The sequence below is a fragment of the Bubalus kerabau genome, chromosome 3 (assembly GCF_029407905.1).
Source record: "Bubalus kerabau isolate K-KA32 ecotype Philippines breed swamp buffalo chromosome 3, PCC_UOA_SB_1v2, whole genome shotgun sequence".
Lineage (NCBI taxonomy): Eukaryota > Metazoa > Chordata > Mammalia > Artiodactyla > Bovidae > Bubalus > Bubalus kerabau.
Window position 1 is genome coordinate 103,886,441 of NC_073626.1, and position 24,275 is coordinate 103,910,715.

At 38.2% G+C, this 24,275-nt stretch overlaps 1 long non-coding RNA gene across 1 annotated transcript in view; it reads right to left on the reverse strand.

Moving 5' to 3' along the window:
* Positions 1-24,275, reverse strand: part of LOC129646462 (uncharacterized) — a 157,766-nt gene that overhangs the window by 83,538 nt on the left and 49,953 nt on the right. Inside the window, exon 2 of the long non-coding RNA XR_008711936.1 lies at positions 13,841-13,924. This is a non-coding gene — a long non-coding RNA (uncharacterized LOC129646462). The remainder of the gene's footprint in view (positions 1-13,840; positions 13,925-24,275) is intronic.

The window sequence follows — 24,275 nt, forward strand, 5'->3', positions numbered from 1 at the left end:
CTTTTAGGATTTGAAATAGCTCAACTTGAATTCCATCACCTCCACTAGCTTTGTTCATAGTTATGCTTCCTAAGGACACTTGACTTCACATTCCAGGATGTCTGGCTTTAGGTGAGTGATAACACCACTGTGATTATCTGGGTCATGAAGATCTTTTTTGTACAGTTCTTCTGTGTATTCTTGCCATCTCTTCTTAATATCTTCTGCTTCTGTTAGGTCCATACACCACTTCTGTCCTTTATTGAGCCCATCTTTGCATGAAATATTCCCTTGGTATCTCTAGTTTTCTTGAGGAGATCTCTAGTCTTTCCAATTTTATTGTTTTCCTCTATTTCTTTGCACTGATCACTAAGTAAGGTTTTCTTTTCTCTTATTGCTATTCCTTGGAACTATATATTCAAATGAGTATATCTTTCCTTTTCTCCTTTGCCTTTCACTTCTCTTCTTTTCATAGCTATTTGTAAGGCCTGCTCAGACAACCATTTTGCCTTTTTGCATTTCTTTTTTTTGGGTATGGTCTTGATATCTGCCTCTTTTTTTTTTTTTAATTTTATTTTATTTTTAAACTTTACATAACTGTATTAGATTTGCCAAATATCAAAATGATATCTGCCTCTTGTAGAATGTCAGGAACCTCCATCCATAGTTCATCGGGCACTCTATCACATCTAATCCCTTGAATCTATTTGTCTCTTCCACTGTAAAATTGTAAAGATTTGATTTAGGTCATACATGAATGGTCTAGTGGTTTTCCCTACTTTCTTCAATTTAAGCCTGAATTTGGCAATAAGGAGGTCATGGTTTGAGCCACAGTCAGCTCCTGGTCTTGTTTTTGCTGACTGTAAAGAACTTCTCCATCTTTGGCTGCAAAGAATATAATCAATCTGATTTCGGTGTTGACCATCTGGTGATGTCCATGTGTAGAGTCTTCTCTTGTGTTGTTGGAAGAGGGTATTTGCTATGACCAGTATGTTCTCTTAGCAAAACTCTATTAGCCTTTGCCCTGCTTCATTCTGTACCCCAAGGCCAAATTTGCCTGTTACTCCAAGTATTTCTTGACTTCCTACTTTGGCATTCCAGTCCCCTATAATGAAAAGGACATCTTTTTTTGGGTGTTATTCTAAAAGGTCTTGTAGGTCTTCATATAACCATTGAACTTCACCTTCTTCAGTATTACTGGTTGGGGCATAGACTTGGATTACTGTGATATTGAATGGTTTGCCTTGGAAATGAACAGAGTTCATTCTGTTTTTGAAATTGCATCCAAATACTGCATTTCAGTATTTGTTGACTATGATGGGTACTCCATTTCTTCTAAAGGATTCTTGCTCACAGTAGTAGACACAATGGTAATATGTATCAAATTCAGTCATTCCAGTCCATTTTAGTTCACTGATTCCTAAAATGTCGATGTCCACTCTTACCACCTCCTGTTTGACTGCTTCCAATTTGCCTTGATTCATGGACCTAACATTCCAGGTTATGCAATATTTCTCTTTACAGCATCAGACTTTACTTCCATCACCCATCACATACACAGCCAGGTGTTGTTTTTGCTTTGGCTCTGTCTCTTCTTTCTTTCTGGAATTACTTCTCTACTGATCTCCAGTAACATATTGGGCACTTACCGACCTGGGGAGTTCATCTTTCAGTGTCCTATCTTTTTGCCTTTTCATACTGTTCATGGGGTTCTCAAGGAAAGAATACTGAAGTGGTTTCCCATTCTCTTCTCCAGTAGACCATGTTTTGTCAGAACTCTCTACCATGACCCTACATGTCTTGGGTTGCCCTACCCAGCATGGCTCATAGTTTAATTGAGTTAGACAAGGCTGTGGTTCATGTGATCAAATTGGTTAGTTTTCTGTGATTGTGGTTTTCAGTCTACCTGCCCTCTGATGGAGAAGGAAAGAGGCTTATGGAAGCTTCCTGAGGAGAGAGATTGACAGGGGGAAAATGGATCTTGTTCTGATGGGCTATGCTCAGTAAATCTTTAATTCAATTTCCTGCTGAAGGGTGGGGCTGTGTTCCCTCCCTGTTATTTGACCTGAGGCCAAACTCTTGTGAAGGTAATGAAAATAATGATGATCTCCTTCAAAATGTCCCATACATGCACTGCTACACTGAGTGCCCCCAACCTTGCAGTAGGCCACTGCTGACCCTTGCCTCTGCCAGAGACTCCTTGACACTCATGGGCAAGTCTGGGTCAGTCTCTTGTGGGGTCACTGGAGTGGCGGCTGCGTGGTGCTGGAGTGACTTTGAGGAGATCCCCCACACTCAAGGGCAAAGGAGAAGCCCCCAGCAAGATGGTAGGAGGGGCAAATTCACCTTTAGAATCAAACCCAATACCCACCAGAGATGCTTAGAGGGCTCAAACATAAGTTGTTTGAGGACCCAGAGACCCCACAAAGACTGAGACATAACTGTGTTTGGGTGTCTCCTGAGGAGGTATGGGTCAGCAGTGGACTGTTGCAGGGGCATGGGCTCTGGGCACAGTAGACCAAGTATAGCATAAGCCCTCTTCGAGGAGTTCCTCATTAACCCACAATAGAGCGGCCAGACCTTACACAGCACTGGGGAAACAGACTCTTGCAGGGCACAAACAGAACCCTGTGTGCACCAGGACCCAGGAGAAAGGATATCTTCCCTAGTTCCAGGATATTTGGGTTGTTTTCATGGCTTAGTGATTAAAAATGTAACTTCTATGCAAACTGTGTATATTTCTTTATGGTGGTTTAGTTGCTAAGTCATGTCCAACTCTTGCAACCCTGTGGACTGTAGCCTTCAAGGTTCCTCTGTCCATGGGATTTTTCAAGCAAGAATACTGGAGTGGATTGCCATTTCCTTCTCCAGGGGATCTTCTCGACCCAGGAATCGAACCCAGGTCTCCTGCATTGCAGGCAGATTCTTTACCAACTGAGCTATGAGGGAAGCCCATATTTCTTTATACAAGAACATTATTAATATATAATGCACTTAGATACAAATCACGGATTAAGATGTACAATTCACTGATGTTCAGTGTATTTCTAGAGTTGTGCAACAATTCATCAATAAGTTTTAGGACATTTTTATCACCCAATTGTAACTTTAACTTTAATATTTTAAGGACTGTCAAAATGTTTTCCAAAGGAGTTTTCTCATTTTATAGTCAAGTCAGCATTGTATGATGGTTCTAGCTTCTCCATATCCTTATGAAAAACTGGTTTGTTTCTGAGTGTTTTACTATAACAATCCTACTGGGTGTATAGTGATTTTATTGTAGTTTGATTTGCATTTCCCTATGGTTAATGATGTAAGGCATCGTTCATGTACTTTTTGTATATATTCTCTGGATAAATATATATTTAAATCTTTGTCCTTTTTAAAAGGGGGATATTTTTCTTTTGTCTTATTATTTATTTATCAGAGCTGTTTATTTCAGCTACAAATTTCATCAGATACATATATGTAAAATACCCAGGTATTTTCTTTCATTGTCTTTCTCCTTTCTTAATGGTATCTTCTGGAACAAAATAATAATAATAATAATTATAATGAAGTTTAATTTTTCTGTATTTTTCTTTTGTCCTTTGTGCTTTTGGTGTCTTTAGGTGAAAATTTTGATTTACACGAGGACACAAAATTTCTTACATTTTCTTTCAAGACATCGTGGCTTTAGGTCTTATATTTAAATCTATGTTCCATTTAGAATTAATTTTTGTGTATAGTTAAGCTTCATCCTTTTGTTTGTGGATACCCAACTTAATTTCTGAAGATTGTTCTCTCCCAATTAAATTGTCTTGGCATACGTGTCAAAATCAATTTATGATAAAAGTGAAGGCTTATTTCTGGCTCTCAGTTCTGATCTATTGATCTATATAATCTATCTACCCTTATGCCATCACATCACCACATTGTTTTCACTACTGTGTCTTCACACAAAATTTTAATTTGGGAAGTGTGAGTCCTCCAACTCTATTCTTGTTCAGAATTTTTGCTTTCTGGGTTCCATGCTTTCCAATAAGAGTTTTAGGATCACCTTGTCAGTTTCTAGAAAAGAGAAATCTGGAATTTCGATAGATACTGCATTAAATCTGTAGACCAATTTGCATAATACTGCCACTTTAAACATTAAGTCTTCTGATCTACAGACATGGATTTTTTGGCAAATATTTAGATTTTTAATTTTCAAAAGTCATTCATCAGTCAGTTCTGTTCAGTCACACAATCGTGTCCAACTCTGCAATTCAATGGAGTGCAGCACACCAGGCTTCCCTGTCCATCACCAACTCCCAGAGCTTGCTCAAACTCATGTCCATTGGGTCGGAGATGCCATGCAACCATCTCATCCTTTGTCATGCCCTTCTCCTCCTGCCTTCAACCTTTCCCAGTATCAGGGTCTTTTCCAATGAGTCAGTGCTTCCCATCAAGTTGCCAAAGTGTTGGAGTTTCAGCTTCAGCATCAGTCCTTTCAATGAATATTAAGGACTGATTTCCTTTACGATTGACTGGTTGGAGCTCCTTGCAGCCCAAGGGGCTCTCAAGAGTCTTTTCCAACACCACAGTTCAAAAGCATCAATTCTTCAGCACTCAGTTTTCTTTATACTCCAACTCTCACATCCATACATGACTACTGGAAAAACCATACCTTGACCAAATGGACCTTTTTGGCAAAGTAATATCTCTGCTTTTTAATATGCTGTCTTGGTTGGTCATAGCTTTCTTCCAAGGAACAAGCATCTTTTAATTTCATGGCTGCAGCCACCATCTGCAGTGATTTTGGAGCCCAAAAAAATAAAGTCTCTCACTGTTTTCCTTGTTTCCCCATTTATTTAACATGAAATTATGGGACCAGATGTCATATCTTAGTTTTCTGAATGTTGAATTTTAAACCAACTTTTTAACCCTACTGTTTCACTTTCATCAAGAGGCTCTTTAGTTCCTCTGCCATAAGGGTGGTGTCATCTACATATCTGAGGTTATTGATATTTCTCCTGGCAATCTTGATTCCAGCTTGTGCTTCATCCAGCCTGGTATTTCACATGATGTACTCTGCATATAAGTTAAATAAGCAGGGTGACAATATACAGCCTTGACGTCTTACTTTCCTTATTTGGAACCAGACCATTGTTCCACGTACAGTTCTAACTGTTGCTTCTTGACCTGCATACAGATTTCTCAGGAGGCTTTCACCTTTTATATGTTTACCTTCTGTAGTAATGCCCTCTTTTATTGATACTATTGTTAATTTCAGTCTTATTTTGGTCAGACTAGGAAGTAGTTATACATTTCTTGATACTATCTCAGAACCATCTATTGTCTCCACTGATTCAATTTTGTTTTTATGTAACTATTTTTGTTCTTTTTTATTTTCTTTTGCTTGGTTTTTATTTGTTACTCTTTTTCTAGTTTATCAAGGCAGAAGCTCTGATTATTAAGATCTTTATTATTTTAATACAAATATTTATTGCTATAAATTTCCCTTTTAGAACTACTTTAGCTGCATTCCACACATTTTAATGTGTAGTAATTCTAGTAAAAAATATGTTTTATTTTTCTTTGTGACTCACATTTATCACCATTATTTATACTGAAGTAAAGTGTTTAATTTCAACCTATTTGGGGACTATCCAACTATTTTCCTGTTGACAATTTCTATGTTAGGCCTGACATTATCAGAAAACATACTTTGTATAATTTCCTATACAATCTACAAATACTTTTAGATTTTTTTAAGGTTTGGTTTATGGTCCAAAATATGATCTATCTTAGGATATATTCCATGAACATGTGAAATAGTATCTGTTCTGCAGTTGCTGAGTGTTCTATAAATATCAATTGATTTCTAGTTCAGAGATTGGCATGCTTTTTATTACAGTGAAAAGTAGTAAATATTTTACAATTTCCAGACTAAGGGATAATATTGAAGACATTTTGTAGATATTAAAAAAAAAAAAATTCTTTACTCAGGGACCAGGCCAAAAAAAAGGTGGTAGGCCAGATTTTCTTGGTAAGCCACAGTTTGTTAACCTCTGTTCTAGTTAGTGGATGGTATTAAGATTTTTTTGTATCCTTGATAATTTTATATCTGCTCTATCAATTACAGAGGAGTGTGGATATCTTCAAATATAATTCTAGACTTCTCTATTTCTCCTTTTTAAGTCAGTTTAGTATTTCTTTTATTCTGGCTTTCTCTACAAATAATGATACTTTTAAGATTGCCATGGATTTGGAGTTTATTGACTTTTCTGAAACTAAATGTATGCCTTTCACCAAATTTGGGATACTTTCAACTACTGTTTCTTCAAGTATGTTTTATGTAATTCATTTTCCTCTTTCAGGAATTCCAAAAACAAAAATATTAAATATATAAGTATTATTTCACAAGTGTCTAAGGCTTTGTTCAGTTTTTTTTTTTTTTAATTTTTGTTTCCACTGGATAATTTCTATGGTTCTGTCTTCATTTTTACTGTCTCTTTCTTTACTCCCTCTTCTCCCCAGTCTAATATTGAGCTCATCTAATAATTTTTAAATTTCAGATATTTATTTCTAAATTCTTCATTTGCTTCTGTTTTATGCTTTCTATTTCTCTGCTTAGAGTGTCTAATCTTCCATTCAATTTCAATAATGTTTGTATTTACCTCATAAGCATGATTCAGAGAAGGCAATGACACCCCACTCCAGTACTCTTGCCTGGAAAATCCCGTGGACAGAGGAGCCTGGTAGGCTGCAGTCCATGGGGTCACTAAGAGTCGGACATGACTGAGTGCCTTCACTTTCACTTTTCACTTTCATGCATTGGAGAAGGAAATGGCAACCCATTCCAGTGTTCTTGCCTGGAGAATCCCAGGGACGGGGGAGCCTGGTGGGCTGCTGTCTATGGGGTCGCACAGAGTCGGACACGACTGAAGTGACTTAGCAGCAGCAGCAACATCATAAACATGATTATAACAACTTCTTTGAAGTCGTAATGCAGTACTTTCAACATCCGTATCATCTCAGGATTCTCTTTAATAGATTGTCTTTTTCTTTAATAACTGGTCCAACTTTCCTGATTCTTGGTCATATTGTCCTGGGTTTCGATATTTTGGGTAAGCTGGATTGTTTCCTGGACATTCGGAAGCTATACTGTAAGAAATTGGGTCTTCTTCATACAGATGGCCAAGAGGCACATCAAAAGATACATGACATCATTATTACAGAAATGCAAATCAAAATTACAATGAGATATGACCTCACATAAGTCAGAATGGCCATCATCAAAAAATCTGCAAGCAATAAATGCTGGACATGGTGGAATAAAGGAAACTCTTCTACACTGCTGACAGGAAAGTAAATTGGTACAGCTACTGTGAAGAACAGTATGGAGATTCCTTAAAGAACTAAAGATAGAGCTACCATATTGTCCAGCAGTTCCACTCATCCTTGGGAACATTATCTGAAGAAAAACATGGCTTGAAGGGATACAGTCACTGCAGTGTTCACTGCAGTACTATTTACAATAGCCAAGACATGGAAGCCACCTAAATATCCATTGACAGATGGGTGGATAAAGATGTGATACATATATAAAATGAAATATTATTCAGCCATTAAAAAATACTGCGATTTTCAGCAACATGGACGAACCTGGAGATCATATTAAGTGAAATAAGTCAAACAAAGACAAATACCATATGAAATCGCTTATTCGTGGAATCTATAAAATGATACAAATGAACCTATTTACAAAACAGAAACAAACTCACAGATTGAGAGAACAAATTCATGGTTACTAGGGAGAAGGAAGGGGGAGGGATGGGTTGACAGTTTGGGATTGACATGTACAAACTGCCATATTTATTAATAGAATAAAATGCCTTTCCATAAGAAAAACAGGAATTGGGTCTTCTTAAAGTCGAGGGGACAACTGATTTTTATTTTAATAGGCAATCAACTCATGTACAGAATGCAAGTGAGACTGTCCTCTACAGGTCATGATTCTAACGTAAGTTAAGTTTTCAAAGTGTTTACTATGTTAAGTATACCTTTTATATGAGCAACTCAGAGGATGAACTGGGACCCAACTGTAGGGTCTTACTCCAAATAGTGTGGTTTGTATGATAGTTCACTTTTCAAACCTTTGGCTGTGCTTCTTGGGTATGTTCTGCACATACCCAAGGGGTATGAATTTAGGACTCTTCTATGGGATATCTGTGACACTCTGCAGCTTTTGTGGACTGACATTTTGTTTGTTTTGGGTGGTATTGTTTTTGGTTGCTCTGGACAAAAATGGTAAGATTCTCTCAGTCTCTTGGCCTCTCATGTTCTTGTGCAGTGCCATATATCTGGGCCTATTCCTGGAGCAAGGCAAAGAGAGAAGAGATAGAAAAAAATATTGAAAATTCTCTTACACTCTTTATGTAAAAGGACTCCTTTGTTCCTAAATCCAGAGCACTAAGTGTTTTTCTCATCTCTAGGTATCTGCGCTACTTTGGCTCTGCAGTATTGTAGTTCTGCAATGGGGCTGGTTTTGCAGCAGCGCTAGGAAAATTTCAAAAAGGAGAAATGAATTATCCCTATTTTATTGAGCTCACAGGTGGTTTTTTTCTTGAAGATGTTTTCAGAAAGATGGGTTATAGGAGATTTTGTTGATGGTATCCATCATCCAGTTTACTGCGTCAAACAGTGGGGAGATAAAAAAAATGCAAAACACAAAAAAGACTACATTAGTTGTTCTTCAAGATTTAACATCTTTCCCAATTTTCTTGTTGTTATTTACTTTTCAGATCCCTCAAGCAGTTGCTTTTTGTATTTTGTCAAGTTTTAAGTAATAATCAACTGCAGTGTTTCTACTCTGAATAGAAGTTTTATTTCTTCGCTTTATAATTCTGAGGCAACACACATACCACAGACTATAAAAACAGGAGTTCTACAAAAAAAGAGAAAAAGGACTACTACTGTGTACTTCTAAAGAGTAAACATTCTAATTTATTTAGTTGCTAAAGATACAGTTTTTGTTGTTAGCATTACATCAGTTCAGTTCAGTTGCTCAGTCATGTCCAACTGTTTATGACCCCATGGACTGCAGCACGTCAGGCTTCCCTGTCCATCACCAATTCCCGGAACTTACTCAAACTCATGTCCATTGAGTCAGTGATGCCATCCAACCATCTAATCTTCTGTCATCCCCTTCTTCTCACACCTTCAATCTTTTCCAGCATCAGGGTCTTTTCAAATAAGTCAGTTCTTTGCATCAGGTGGCCAAAGTATTGGAGTTTCAGCTTCAAAATCAGTTCTTGCAATGAATATTCAGGACTGATTTCCTTTAGGATGGACTGGTTAGATCTCCTTGCTGTCCAAAGGACTTTCAAGAGTCTTCTCCAACACAGGGTTGAGCATAGCATAGCATTACATAGGGTTGAGCATTTTTGGGAACAGAGCTCAGGTTTATGAGCACTTAACTTCTTATCTTAGGAGTCATAAACTGAAATTGCCATTTCTAAAGAGTGTGTATTTTTTCCCAGAATCTTGATTTCCTTGAAACCCTTTATAAAACTTCAGAGGCAAATTATCATAATTGATTATACTGTGATATCTGAATAAATTAAAAAATATTTTAATGTTACTATAATATTTTGTCAGATTCATAATTAGTTTTTATTATAAAAAGATAAGCTGGCCAAACATCTCTCAAGTGGTCATGCAATACTGCTGAGGAACATTCCAAGGAAATATCTGTTTATGAATTTTAAATTATCTACTCCCTCATAAATTAAAAAAAAATCCAACATATATGTCACAATTGAAATTTATCATTATCAGATGATTTGAAAAAATTAACCTACTTAGAATAATTTTTATCAATACTTCTCTTTACAGGTGTCTCACAGTGTATTCTTTAACTTTTAAAATAATATTAGTGAGATGCCAAGCACCCAGGACATTAAAAAAATCAACCCCTATGTCATAGAGTAATTGGGGCTAAGATAAACGTTATAGTCCACAAAAGGCTAAATATTGATCTGTTCAGTTTGCATCCATTATTGCTGATCTTTCAGGATTTAAATATTGATTGTGCAGTGCAGTTACGATAAGCTAGAGCTAAAGCTCATCCATATTGCAATGTTGGGCAAAAGAAAAAGAGTTTTAACCTCAATAAGCCTGTGCCCTAGTTAGAAAATGCCATCCTCCTTCTAAATCTTTAGCCTGGCTATGAAAAATTAATAATTTATTAAAACATACTTTATTACAGGACTTTCCCTTCTGTCTCCCTGGCACAATGCCAGTGTACACTATGAAGTAATAGTTGGAAAATGACCTCTACTTCTTCAAATGAGTTGTTTCTTTAGTTTGGCTTAATATTAATCATTAACTGTAAAAAAATACAAGAACTGTTTCTCAGGATAGCTAAACTTTCATGCACATGTGGCTCTTTGCCAGAGTCTAAGATGACATCAGAGTGATATTACAATGACTGTACCAACCATCCTAGAATTATTGATATAATACATTGTTCTGATGATATAGCAAACATTGATGTGGAAATTGAATATATAACTGGCAATGACTGAGGAAATATAATTTAATATCTTCTATGCTACCTTCTTCTTCCACTCCCCTCACTCAGCTTGCTTAGGGTAATGTCTTCTCAATGCATTCTTATTATTTCAAATAGGATATCTTGACGTATAGCACAAGTTGATAAGCAGACACCAAAACCCTTTTGTTGGAAATATTTTGTACATATTACAACACTCAAGGGGATTTCTCATTCCTTTTTTTAAAATAAATATAAAAGTAGAATTAAAGACCTGATTTTTCCTCTCCTCCCCCAAAATAGTACATGGGTAGCTTAGTTGGCAAAGAATCCTCCTGCAATGCAGGAGGCCCTGGTTCAATTCCTGGGTCGGGAAGATCACGTGGAAAAGGGATAGGCTACCCACACCAGTATTCTTGGTCTTCCCTGGTGGCTCAGATGGTAAAGAATCCACCTGCAATGTGGGAGACCTGGGTTTGATTGCTGGGTTCAGAAGATCCCCTGGAGAAGGGAACCATTACCCCCTCCAGTATTCTGGCCTGGAGCATCCCATGGACTGAGGAACCTGGGAGGTTACAGTCCATGGGATCACAGAGTCAGATATGAATGAGTGACTTGCACTTTTTTTTTTCTTTCAATTAAATAGCTGATTGTTCATGGATCCAGAAAGCATAAAACATCCCTTGAAACATCTTACACTGAAGCTTATTTGTTTCTAATCTGTCCAGAAACCATATTTATAAATTCTCAGCCAACATTTCAGAGACAAAATATCCTTCACATTTTTACCACCCTAGCAGAATCAACTTCTGCCATATTGTCTCATTGACATTTATTTCTTATAATAATCAGCAAAAAAAAACCCAAACAGTATTGTTTTGAAGAAAATCAGAAGGCAATAATTTCAGGTTGCCCTTGAGTCTATTTTATATTTGTCCTTTTCTGTTTCCTAGGAATATTTTTCATTTATTTTCTCTTTCAAGTACCATCTGAACTGTTAGATATTTTCCTAAAAATCATACAGTGTGATTTTGAGAAACACTGTCTTAGATTTATCATCCTGAGACTTAGCCAAAAAGAAATCCACTGATTTCCCCTTTACTTTTATTCTGGGGTTTTCAACATCTGATATTATTTGGCCTTGTGAGTTGCAAGAAAATATAACTCACAGTTTGATGACAATTTCCTGTGCTCTGCTGTTTTCAAGTTTCAAATAATTATATATTTTTAAAACAACTGCTGTGAGACAGACAAAAATTGTCAGCTTTGTCTCTTCACATTTACATTTTTTGGCTAAAAATAATGGATAAATTTCAGAACCAAAATCCTACTCAGTTTCCACATAAACTGTTCACAGTGAAGAAAGAGTTTAACAATTGTCTAATCCTATAACTGGCAAAGTACACCACAGGATCACACCTGCTCAGCCCTTAGGCCAGTATCTGTCTTTACTTACATCGTACATTTTGGAATAAATGAAAGTTTCTTCCCCAATTTCATATTTATGCTGTTAACACTTTGTTTTGGGGAGGGGGCTTTCTGGAGACTGCTTCCCTTTTCATACCCATCCCTCAAATGCAGTTAGTAATAGTAATAAACTTGCTTTGCATGAGATCCATAGCATGCATATTTTAGACTAATGGCAATTGTCAAGACAGCTCTTCTCAGCATGTTGTCTTTGATTAAGACCATATAGTGAAAAAGAGGTTGGGGGAATAGTGGGAAATGGCAAGGAAACATCTAGAATACATAATATTTGGATAGTAAAATCGCATTTCAATGACAGAATTGGATTGACCAAAAGAATTTTTTCATGAAAATAATGTACATTGTGTTGGCATGTTCTGCAGTTCTCTGAGAACATTTTTTTCTAAAATTATTTTCCCTATAATCCTGAGCCAGAATAGCTCCTACACTGTTATTGTGTAGGAAAAATGACAGTGCTTACAATCTTGCTGTATAGCCACTGAAGGCAAGTGGCTTCAGTGGTCAGAGGGTACACTTGGTGTATTTCAAGTGGTTTTTTTTTTTTTTTTTTTTTGTAAAACTTAATCCTCAAGGCTAGGATGTCTAAAGCCCCTCTTATCAAGTTTTTCAAGAAATGATATCCAAAGTAACTTAAAATTCCCACTATTCACTAGAATTTATTCACTTAAATTGGGTTTTGGGGATACCATATTATTTGCACAGGGTTCTCATTAAAATGTTGGATTCCTGGGTCTTGCAACCACTTTATCAAATATTTAGGGTAATCTTATTCTGGGTAGTATCACATTCCTGGGTCACTGTACACATTTAAGGACACATTCCTTAGGGAACTTAGTTGTTTTAAGTCTTGCCCTTGAATAAAGTAACATACTTACATTTTATCATAAAGTCACTGACATTTTTAGCAGGTTGTGAGCACAAACTTAAAAAAAAAAAATAAGCTTTCTCCCTATCTCTCATCATACTGAAAAATTAATTCAAAGTAGATCACAGGCCTAAATGTAAGAGCTAAAACTATAAATGTCATAAATAAATCAAAAAACAAACAAACAAACAAACAAAACAGGAGTAAATCTTTGTGACCTTGCGCTAGGCAACAATTTCTTAGATGTGACACCAAAAGCACAAGTGATAACAGAGAATATTGACAAGATGGACTTTATCAATTTAAAAAAGCCCTTTGTACTTCAAGGATGCCACCAAGGAAGTAAAAAAACAACCCATAGGGAAAAAATATTTATAAAGAACATATCTGATAGTGAACTTGTGTCCAGAACACATAAAGTAACTTTATGATTTAATTATAAAAAAGAAATAACCTAATTCAAAAATGGGTCAGGTGTTTGAATAATTTTTTTTTTCCAAAGAAAATCTAAAAATGATCAATAATCACTAAAAAGGTGCTCAATATCATTAGTTGTTAGGAAATTGCAAATTAATACCACAATGGGATAATGCTTCAAACCTACTAAGATTTCTTGGATCAAAAAACATAATAGCAATACTGGCAAAGAAACAGAAAAAGTAGAATTCTCATATATTGCTGAGAATGTAAAGCAGTGCAACCAATTTAGAATACCGTTTGGCAGTTCCTGAAAATTTTGAACACAGTTTGTCATATAACCCAGCATTTCCACTCATAGGTATCATTTTCATAAAAATGAAAATATGTCCACACAAAAAAGCTGTACACAAATGTCCCCAGTATAGCCAAAATGTGTAAAGAACCCAAATGTCCATTGACTAATGAATGAATACACTTAATGTGGACCTTTATACAATAGAATATTACTCAAACATGTTACAACATGGATAGACCTCAAAGTCGCGGTGCTTATTAAACCTGCTACCTACCAGTCTAGAATCGTCTGCCTCTTTCTTGGTTTGTGCTTGGCCTTCGAGGATGGAGGCTGGTTTCAGATTTCAGCCAGGAAGTTCCTGATAATGTTGAAAAACAACAATTGAGGAGACAACCAGGAGACCAAAGAAATGGGCTTTAGGAAAGAGGCATGCTCTAGGAAATGCCGAGCTGGCAATCAATCTCTATGTTGGGAGGGGTACACCACTTGTTAGATACTTGTGGAGCACTGCATGATTTGGGGATACCCTGAGAACACTGGCTGGTTTAATGTGCTTATCTGAGGATGATACGCAGTGCATTGTGACCAAAAAGATCAACAAATGGCTGCACAGTTGGTTAGCCTCTATTTTGGGCATTCCACCTGCCACCAAAGACCAAGAAGAGGCTGAACTCAAATTAAAATGTTGAAAAGCTGAGCTTGGAAAAGGACCTTCTTTTTGCCCATTATTTGCTAGCTTGCAGATAAGACAGACCTTAGTGTGCCATTTTGCAAAACTAGGTCAGTGCTTGCTGCCTTGAATTAAGGTTAGAGTGCTTGTGACAAAGCCTAATAGGACTTGAGATAGAATCCTTAAAAGAGTGTTGATGAAAAAGAATAAAATGTTATTATGTTGATTGATGAAATGGACAAAAATGCTGCATGCCATCCAACAACTTATACAAAGAAAAGTAAAATCACATCCTGAGCTAGCCAGGCATCCCCCAACTGAGGAAATATTCATGATGACAGAATATACTTTAGCTGAGCTATGGACATTGGTGCCAAGTTGTAACAAAAGGCCAGGGAAAGTATCCAGGCACAGTTAGTGTGGCTATGAGACACAGTGGACAATGACATTTCTGTAACCAGGCAGGAGGCAAAAAAAATAAAAAAGTAACATCATCACACCCTACCCTCTGACAGAGTTTACGGAGATCAGGGGATTCAAGACATTCACTTCCTGGTAGATTGCATTAGCCTTTTCTAAAGAGAGGCTTTGCCCAATGAAGGGAATCTCCTTAGGTGTGGGACTCTGAAAATCTAGAGAAAGTACAACAAATCCTTATAGCATTGGGAATGAAACAGGCAAATTATACCCCATCTTTGAAGACGCTGGTTGAGCCACATTCACTACAGAGATGAAAGTTAAGATGCTCCAGGCTACTCCCAACACCTGATATGGGGTGGGGTGCTGATATCCATGCTAAGCCCAGTTCTAAGAAAAGATATTTATGATGGTGGGTAATCCTTTGTTGATCTGGGGAAAACCAACAAATCCTGGGAACAGGAATGAGCTGTGGGAGAGAGAGGGAAGGAGCTCAGAAAGCCAAGGAACCATAATAGGCTATAAAGGGTCCAGTAAAAATAACGCAAAAGCAAACATGGCTTGACCTCATTGCTGTGGGGATTCCACCTGAACAGCCAGGCTGAAACCCAGTGCTGTGCTGGTCAACTTAAGAAATGTTTTAGAACCAGAAGAGTAGTTTAGAGTTCCCCATCTGCCCTATTACCCTTAATGGCCTACCTGCTTCAGCAGAGGCCTCAAGTATACAGTCTTATGCAGGATGGGCACCCCCCTTTTCCCTGGGTATAGGATACAGGCCAAGACTGTCTCTAGGTAAGGCCCACTAGAGGCAATCAGAGATCTCATGTAGAACACAGTATTCACAGGTCCTCCAGAAATTCACAAAAGATGATGACTGGTTGACACTGGAGCTGAATAGTCCCTAATACATGGTAACACTCAAGAGTTTTCTAGCCCCCTCAGCAACACTGATGGTTATGGAGGGCAAACAGCTAGAGCCAGAAGGTCCTTTTGACACTGCAAGTTGGGGGTTTATCCCCATCTCCACCAAAAATATGAGGTTTATAAATCTCTCCAGTACCATAGAACATATTGGCATTGATATCCTATGAACCTCTATCAGTGACTTTGAACTCCAGGTTAAAGTAATCAAACCAGTACTGTGAGGGAACATCAGCTGGGAACCAGCAAGCCTGCTACCCCTCTGAAGAACGGTAGCTGTCAAGTAATATAAATGTCTGGGTGGGATAAAGAAATAGGGGAAACTAAGAATTGCACTAAGTGGGTATTGTATGCCCTTCCCATTGTGCTTCCCAATGTTCATCGCAGCACTGTTTATAATAGCCAGGACATGGAAGCAACCTAGATGTCCATCAGCACAGGAATGGATAAGAAAGCTATGGTACATATACACAATGGAGTATTACTCAGCCATTAAAAAGAATACATTTGAATCAGTTCTAATGAGGTGGATGAAACTGGAGCCTATTATACAGAGTGAAGTAAGCCAGAAAGAAAAACACCAATACAGTATACTAACGCATATATATGGAATTTAGAAAGATGGTAACAATAACCCTGTATACGAGACAGCAAAAGAGACACTGATGTATAGAACAGTCTTATGGACTCTGTGGGAGAGGGAGAGGGTGGGAAGATTTGGGAGAATGGCATTGAAACATGTAAAATATCATGTATGAAATGAGTTGCCAGTCCAGGTTCGATGCACGATACTGGATGCTTGGGGCTGGTGCACTGGGACGACCCAGAGGGATGGTATGGGGAGGAAGGAGGGAGGAGGGTTCAGGATGGGGAACACATGTATACCTGTGGCGGATTCATTTTGATATTTGGCAAAACTAATACAATTATGTAAAGTTTAAAAATAAAATAAAATTTAAAAAAAAAGAAAAAAAAAAGAAAACAGAAAAACAAAACCAGGTAGTTCATGACATATTAACAGCAGACTCCCAAGAACTGAACAAGGTAGTACCCTCCACCATCCACAAGTCTGTACTTAACATTGCCACCATCTTAGATACCTTGGCCATGGTCCCAGGAGTGTACTATGCTGTACTGGACTGAACAAGTATCTTTTCAGTACACCCCTGGACCCTGAGTCACAAGATAAATTTCCCTTCTCTCTGGAGGGGCAACAATGGGCCTTTCAAGTGCTTCCCCAGGTTACCTGCCCAGCCACACTAGATATCATGGGGTAGTAACCTGCGACCTGTCTCTGTTCTCCTTCACCACATCAGTAAACTTGATGATATAATGTTAACATGTAAAAACTTGCCCCAAACTTCCCTCGTGGTCCAATCGTTAAGAATTTGACTGCCAATGCAGGGGAAACAGGTTTGATCCCTAGTCCAGGAAGATCCCACAAGCCACGGGGCAACTAAACCATCTGCCACAACTACTGAGCCCATGCTCCAGAGCCCATGAGTTGCAATTACTGAGCCTTGTACACCAGAACTACTGAAGCCCTCGCACCCTAGAGTTCAGCTCTGCAACAAGAGAAGATACAGCAACGAGAAGCCCACGCAACTAGAGAAAGCCTGCATGCAGCAATGACAACCCTGGACAGACAAGAATAAATATATAAATAATAATAATAAAAACATACTGAAAAAGTTGAAAAAAAAAAAAAAAACAAAAACAAAACAAGCAGTTAAAAAATTAAAAGACTTGCCTCTGAAGCAAGTTATGCAGACTTCACTAGAACACCTTCAGTGGAGATGGGTGGTGAAACCACAGAAAATTCAAGACCCAGGCACTGCCCTAAGTTTCAGAAATCATTTTATTCTCCACCTGACACTGTCTCCATCCCTTACATGCTGTGCTTAGTCTCTCAGTCATGTCCAACTCTTTGTGACCACCTGAACTGTACCCACCAGGCTTCTCTGTCCATGGGGATTCTCCATGCAAGAATACTGGAGTGGGTTGCATGCCCTCCTCTAGGGGATCTTCCCAACCCAGGGATCAAACTCAGGTCTCTAACATTGCAGGCGGATTCCCTACCATCTGAACCACCAGGGAGACCCTTCATTCCTTATACTGCCTGATAAAGAAAGAGGACATATGGGACCAAACATCAAAGCAGCAAGCCACTCCGAGAAGGCAAAAACACTGCATCCCCCAGTGCAGGCTCCCATTTGAGTTAGGTATGTCTGTGACTCTGGAAGGTATGAATCAGGCACTGTGGCAGAGACAACAGAAGGGGAGATACTCCAGGAATTTTGGTCCCAGCTCTGAAAGGGGACAAAAATCCAATAAACCCCCCCAGAGCAACAATTCCTAACAGCATATACAGTACTCCTCCAGGTGGAACCTCTCAGGAAGGAACATACACCACAGCAACAAATAGGCTGAACTCAGAACAGTTTGGCTGAAGATCACTCATAAGCCTTTACACTAACAGTTGGGCTGTTGTAAAGATATTAACACTATGGCTGGGACAATGGGAAGCCAAGGGGTAGGTGATTCATGATTGGGCTCTTAGGGAGTCAGGATGTATGGGGTACATTTAGGTTAGCAACAGTCTGAGCACTCCTCAGTTTTCCCTATCCTGACACTGACATCCCCTGGCCACCAGGAAGCTGATGTCCTAGCAATTGACACTTCAGTGGAGACAACAACTTGGGTACATAAGCAAATAACCACCTCAGCACCCAGTAGGATGGCATATTGCCAAACATGCCAGATTATCCTGAAAATACGTGAATTGGTTAATGCAGTAACAATATGACCTCTGTATGTGGGGTTTTTTTCCAGCCATGTGGGAGAGTTCCCTGACCAGGGATTGAACTCAAGACCCCAATGATGAAAGTGCCAAGTCATAACCATTGGACCACCAGGGAATTCCCTGTCCTGAGTGTTCTAAACAACACCCAAGGCAACTTCCAAAGGAGCCTGGGCCCATTCATTGGAATTCCCAACCAGTGAAAGGTTGGCAAATTGACTATACCAACCCACTCCTTCTGAATGAAGGTTCTAAATATAACCTGGTTTGCTTGTACAAATTCAAAATCTGACCTAGCCCAAGATTTATTTACCCTGTCACTGTACAAACCAGGCTGCCCCATTTTTAGGGTATTAGAGAGGTGGAGAATCATGTTTGGATACCCTCATCAAATGGAAGTGATTGAGTGTCACACTTCAAAAGTCATGATATACAAGACTGGACAAAACAAACAAACCAAAATTCCATGACATTAAATAGAGGCCCCATCTCCCCTATAATCTGAAAAAGGCAGAATTGATAGGGAAAGCAGAATACAATATTAAAACAGCAGATTAAATCACTAACAGGTAAAAATCACCTCAACAGGGTGGACTAAAGTACTGTCAGGCTTTAATACATTTGAATGATCAACCAATAAGGTCTGTTGCCCCATATGGCAGACTGAAGACTCTGCTGAGGCACCCAATACCATAAAATATAAAAATCATGGAAAATAGCTGACTTTCACTGACTTGTACTGACTTTCACCAAAGACCAACATATTATGCTGCTGAGAATACCACATTCCATTATGCCTAGAAAAGGAATTATCTACTGAAATGTACACTGCCAGGATGGATGAAGTACTTGGCACCCCTGGATGAGAAGGAAACCATTCAATCTCCACTAGGATACCACTGTCCTGCTACAGGCTGGACCTATCAAAACACATTACACGTGGAGTAGAATACACATCATTAAAAGAGAGGACAAGACATTTTGCCCTGGTGTATCCTGGCTCCAATCCATTGCCTCCTGCCTGACAGTCCTGCTTCCCCCACCATCACCAACATGCACGGTACATACAACCAAGCCAAGTTCCAAAAGCTGACAATTTCCTTCTCCTCATGGCCAGGTAGGCACATTCATTTTCCCACAGGTACAACCATTTGGCTGCCATCTTTGTTCCCTCCAGTCACATGGAGGACATGCTAGCCCTTATAAATTCACCCAAAAAGGCTTAAATGATGGCCAACAAAGCCTATTCTTAAACACTGCTGCTGTTAAGTCACTTCAGTCGTGTCTGACTCTGAGCGACCCCATAGAGGGCAGCCTACAAGGCTCCCCAGTCCCTGGGATTCTCCAGGCAAGAACACTGGAGTGGGTTGCCATTTCCTTCTCCAATGGATGAAACTGAAAAGTGAAAGGGAAGTTGCTGAGTCGTGTCCAACTCTTAGCAACCCCATGGACTGCAGCCCACGAGGCTCCTCTGTCCATGGGATTTTCCAGGTAAGAGTACTGGAGTGGGGCGCCATTGCCTTCCCTGGTTCTTAAACACTGGAATGTCTCTAATTAAAAAAAGAAAGCTTTCCTCCAAAATAAAATGGCCTTGGACATTATTGTGCTTCAAAAGAGCCATCTGAAACATTATGCCAATAAAATGTTGTGTTGTTCATACCTGATGAGTCTGTTAATGTGTTATCTTTATTAAATCACATAAAATCACAAGTGAACACTCAATGATCTTAGGCCCAAGTCTAGGGGATTTAGTAAATAAATGGTTTGGCTCATGGGGCTCTTGGTGAAAAAAAAAAAAAAAAAGTTGTCACTAATTTTAAAAGTATCATCTCAATCTTAGTTTCTCTTACATGTGCTTACAATTAATGCTCTGCATTGTTGCTGAGGCATCTGTGTCCAATGCAGCCATATAGCCACCAAGTGAGCCATCTCCATGCTAGTGAAACCACTTGCTTACCAAGCAGGATGTATTGCAAAAGAGGACGAACTATAAAGATTATAAAAGCCAGTCAACACATGGAGTGTTGCAGGAAGTAATGAGGACGTGACCACCAGTTAAGCCAAGAACTAAATCTGGTCCTCAAAATTTCCTGACTCCCTCCTCTGTGCTTGGAATGTACACTGAGTGAGCAATATTTTCTTGAGACCATCTGGGTGGTATACCTGTCTGAACTCGGTTACTGCCTCTATATAAACCTGTAAGATTCGGTGGGCAGGTGAGAAAATCTACCGGTCTTACACCTACCCAAGCCAAATCTCATAAGCAGGTTTTCATGCTTATTAAACCCGCCACCTACCGAGTATGGAGGTTGGTTTCAGTATTCACCTGAGAAGGCTGTGAACCAGCACACTAAAACTGTTCCAGCAGTACCCAATACACAACTATAAACATGGTAATTTGGATTTTTTAAAGTAGGAATAGTAGTGTGGTGATTTTGAAAAACTAACAAATGAAAGGACAGACTAGTCAGGTCTCTGTTGCTGGTATTGTGATCCTAGGCAAGATACTCATTTTCTATTTTAGTTTTATAGCTAATAAAATGGGACAAAGTACCTACCTCAGAGGACTATAAGAAAAAAGAAATTATATAATCAGCATGAGTAGTAACACTCAGCAGAGTGCTTGGCATACATAAAATCAATTTCTGATATTTATTATTAGAACTATTATAATTTTTTAAAAATTTTACTTCCATTTGTAATCTTGCCCTTTGTTTTTTAGGATCAGGACTGCCTTTGCCATCCCTTACTCCATTTTTCAGCTCTTGTTACCGAACCAAACTTGAATCTACTCAGGGGACTCAGAACAAAGTCAATCTACTGATACTGGGTTGTGATGAAGGAAAGTACAGCATTTTTCTCAAAGTGCACAACATGAGGCCAAGTAAAGAGAACAATAGCGCATGCTTAAAAGACTTGAATTCCCTGATGGCTTCCAGGAAAGGATATTTAAGACAAGATACCTGATCAGCTCATAGATGTTCTTCTGATTGGTTGGTGGGAGGTAACAGAGTGATACATCATCATCTATTTTCTAATTCCAACTAGTCTGGGGTTTAGTGCTGTGCTTGTGATTAGCATGTAGTTGTTTTCTTCCATCTGGTGAGGTTCTAGTATCTGTAAAACAACTCAAGGATAAGGCTCAGAATATTATCTATAGCCCTTGAGGAGGAACAAAAGGCTCTTTGGGTTTATGACTAAACAACTATTTATATGCCGCTTGACTGTTTTTGTTTCTTCACTTTCCTTACTTTTCTGATTAAATTTGCTCTTTGGAACTCAGGGAAGGCCTAGGAGGCCAAAGTTTTTGCTTTTTGTTTTTATTTTTAAACAAACAAGGCGGACACTGGGTTTCTGCCCCCAGGAAGGCTCCACAGGGTCCTACTCAGTTTCACTCTGTTACACATAACCTACCCACAGAGTCATCTTCCTAAACCCCAGTTCGCCCTCCATTTCAATGTGTTTCAAAGCTCCCTCCAAGTTTCTATCTAAATCAGAAGCAAAAGCCTGACTATCTCTCTCTAGAGCTTTGAAAGTCTCAGATATCACACAGATTTTGCACTCCAGATTTATCTTCTGCTGTTCCTCAAAAATCTATGTCAGGTGCATTCTCACACCAACAGACAAATAACAGTATAAAACAACAGTGAAAGCATCACTCTCTGTTCCTCTTAATTTCAAAATCTGCTTTGCATCTGCACTTCAACTGTCAGGCTTTTTTTTTTTTTTTAGTAATTCTTGCAATAACTGCCAGATTGTTCTTTCTGAGTCAAGTTCCTCAGTTGTCCATTTTATATCATTTCCAGATTCAGCTCGGTAAACTACAAACTGTAACATATCCCTTTCTGTTCCATCCACATGATGGTTCCTTCACATACTACAGTCGTCCATAATTTGGTACCTACCACCATACTATGCTGTTGCTTAGTCTTTTTTCCTTGGCTTACAATATTTTCCCCAATTTCAATGTCTGGTGTACTCTTGAAAGTCCATACCAAAAGTTGCATTTAAAGTCTGCTAAAATATAATCTATATTTATTCATTCATTGTGTTTACAGAAAACATTTTGAAACATCCACTTTTGGAGCACTGGCCTTCTGGGACTTAAGATGAGGTAGAAGAACACTAAGTCAGAGGGAGTCCCTTCTTTGAAAGCATTTCACATCCACAACTCATTGTAGGACCTGAAGTAATGAATGCTTTCTGCCCAGATTTTAAAACAAGCTTAAAAAAAATTACAGAATATTGTGAGGCAAAGAGTCAGCAAAGATTCTGAGATAAATGAATTTTTGACAACAGTGATACCATTCTTAAGCACTAAAAGATCCGGTCTATATTGTACATGTTGGCCAGACATATGATATGGGACCTCTCCATTCTGTCTAGCATCAAGAATCAGAGGGAAAATAAAAGCAGAAATATTTTAAGACAAAACAAAAAAAATATGGACTAACCTCTTGCTAATCAACAAAAGTCTGTCACATGCTTAGCCATAGAGGAAATCCAGATGAAAAAGTTGAGTAGAAGAAACATTGTTTCTGACCATCACTGCTTACACGGAAAGAATAATTCCTTCAATGTCTATTGAAGGCAATCTCAGTCATCTGCCCCTCCCTTTTCATAGGCAGACCTGATATCTTATAATGCTTTATAACTCCACACTTGATACATTTCTATGTTCATTTCTTGATGCTCAAATATTAGTCTCATGAAGGAATCAAACTCAGCATACAGAATACATCTAAACTATGTTGATGTTTTAAAGTTACCATGTAAAAGAATGCTTTCATTACCTAAAATTCCATTCCCATATATAACCACCACATATTAAATAATACTTTTAATGAGCCAAGTTAATATTCCCATGCATGTCATATTATATATACATACACACACACACAGATAAAGCTAATTACTATGTAACCAAACACAATTGTTTAACCCATGTTAATTCCAACTAGCTGATTTTTCACTTTTGAGTTTATAAAAAATGCATAATCATAAACACACATTTCACCAGAGTTATTTGACTGAATTGATTGATTAGGTTGAATATAAGTAGTTTTGTCATTTCACTGACCCAGACACTATCTTATTGGGTTCTAATCCATTGGTCAAATCACATCATTTATCTCAAAGTTAAATATATTATCTATTTTGCATTTAACACAGTTTGGCTGCATTTATTTGAGTGATTTAAGTGCTGATAAGGACCAAGTCTTAGAATTGTATAATATGGATGTATAATACATTTTCAAATGCCAATAATATTTTTGGCACTGTCTTAAAAAACAGTTTTAAGACTTGATACAAATTTGCTTGCAAACCTCCCATTTTACCTTTTAGTGCTTTACCGAGGCATTCCTGTGAAAACTTAGCAAGGTCTCTAACACAAAGTTTAAATTCTTACTGGCCAATGGAATTCTGCAATTCCATTAACACATGAGTCTGACATAGCTGAGATTTATATTGCCAGAAACTCTCATTTGATTTATAATCTGGTAATCCTTTTATCCTCCATTTATATGCAGTATAACTTGACATAAGTGCAAGAATGCCTTCACTAATAGAATTCACGAATGTTGGACCAAGACGTTTTTTAGATCATAAAGGCTCTCTGAAAAGGGAAAGAAAGGGAAAGACTGGAGCTGGCTGAGATGGGATCTGGCTTTAAATCAGTCTAATAAAATGAAACTCAGGTTAAAACTACTGATTTTAGAACATTAGCTTGGCATACAGTTCTCTTTCGATGGGTCTGCTCCCTCAACTCAGCCCACATAACTGTTTTACCAGCCCTCAGGCTACAAAGGAGTCATATATCTGTAGCCTTTGTTACAGTTAATATTAAAAAGTTATGTGGACTAATGAAGTATATTTAAATGGGGAGAAGCAAAGAAAGGG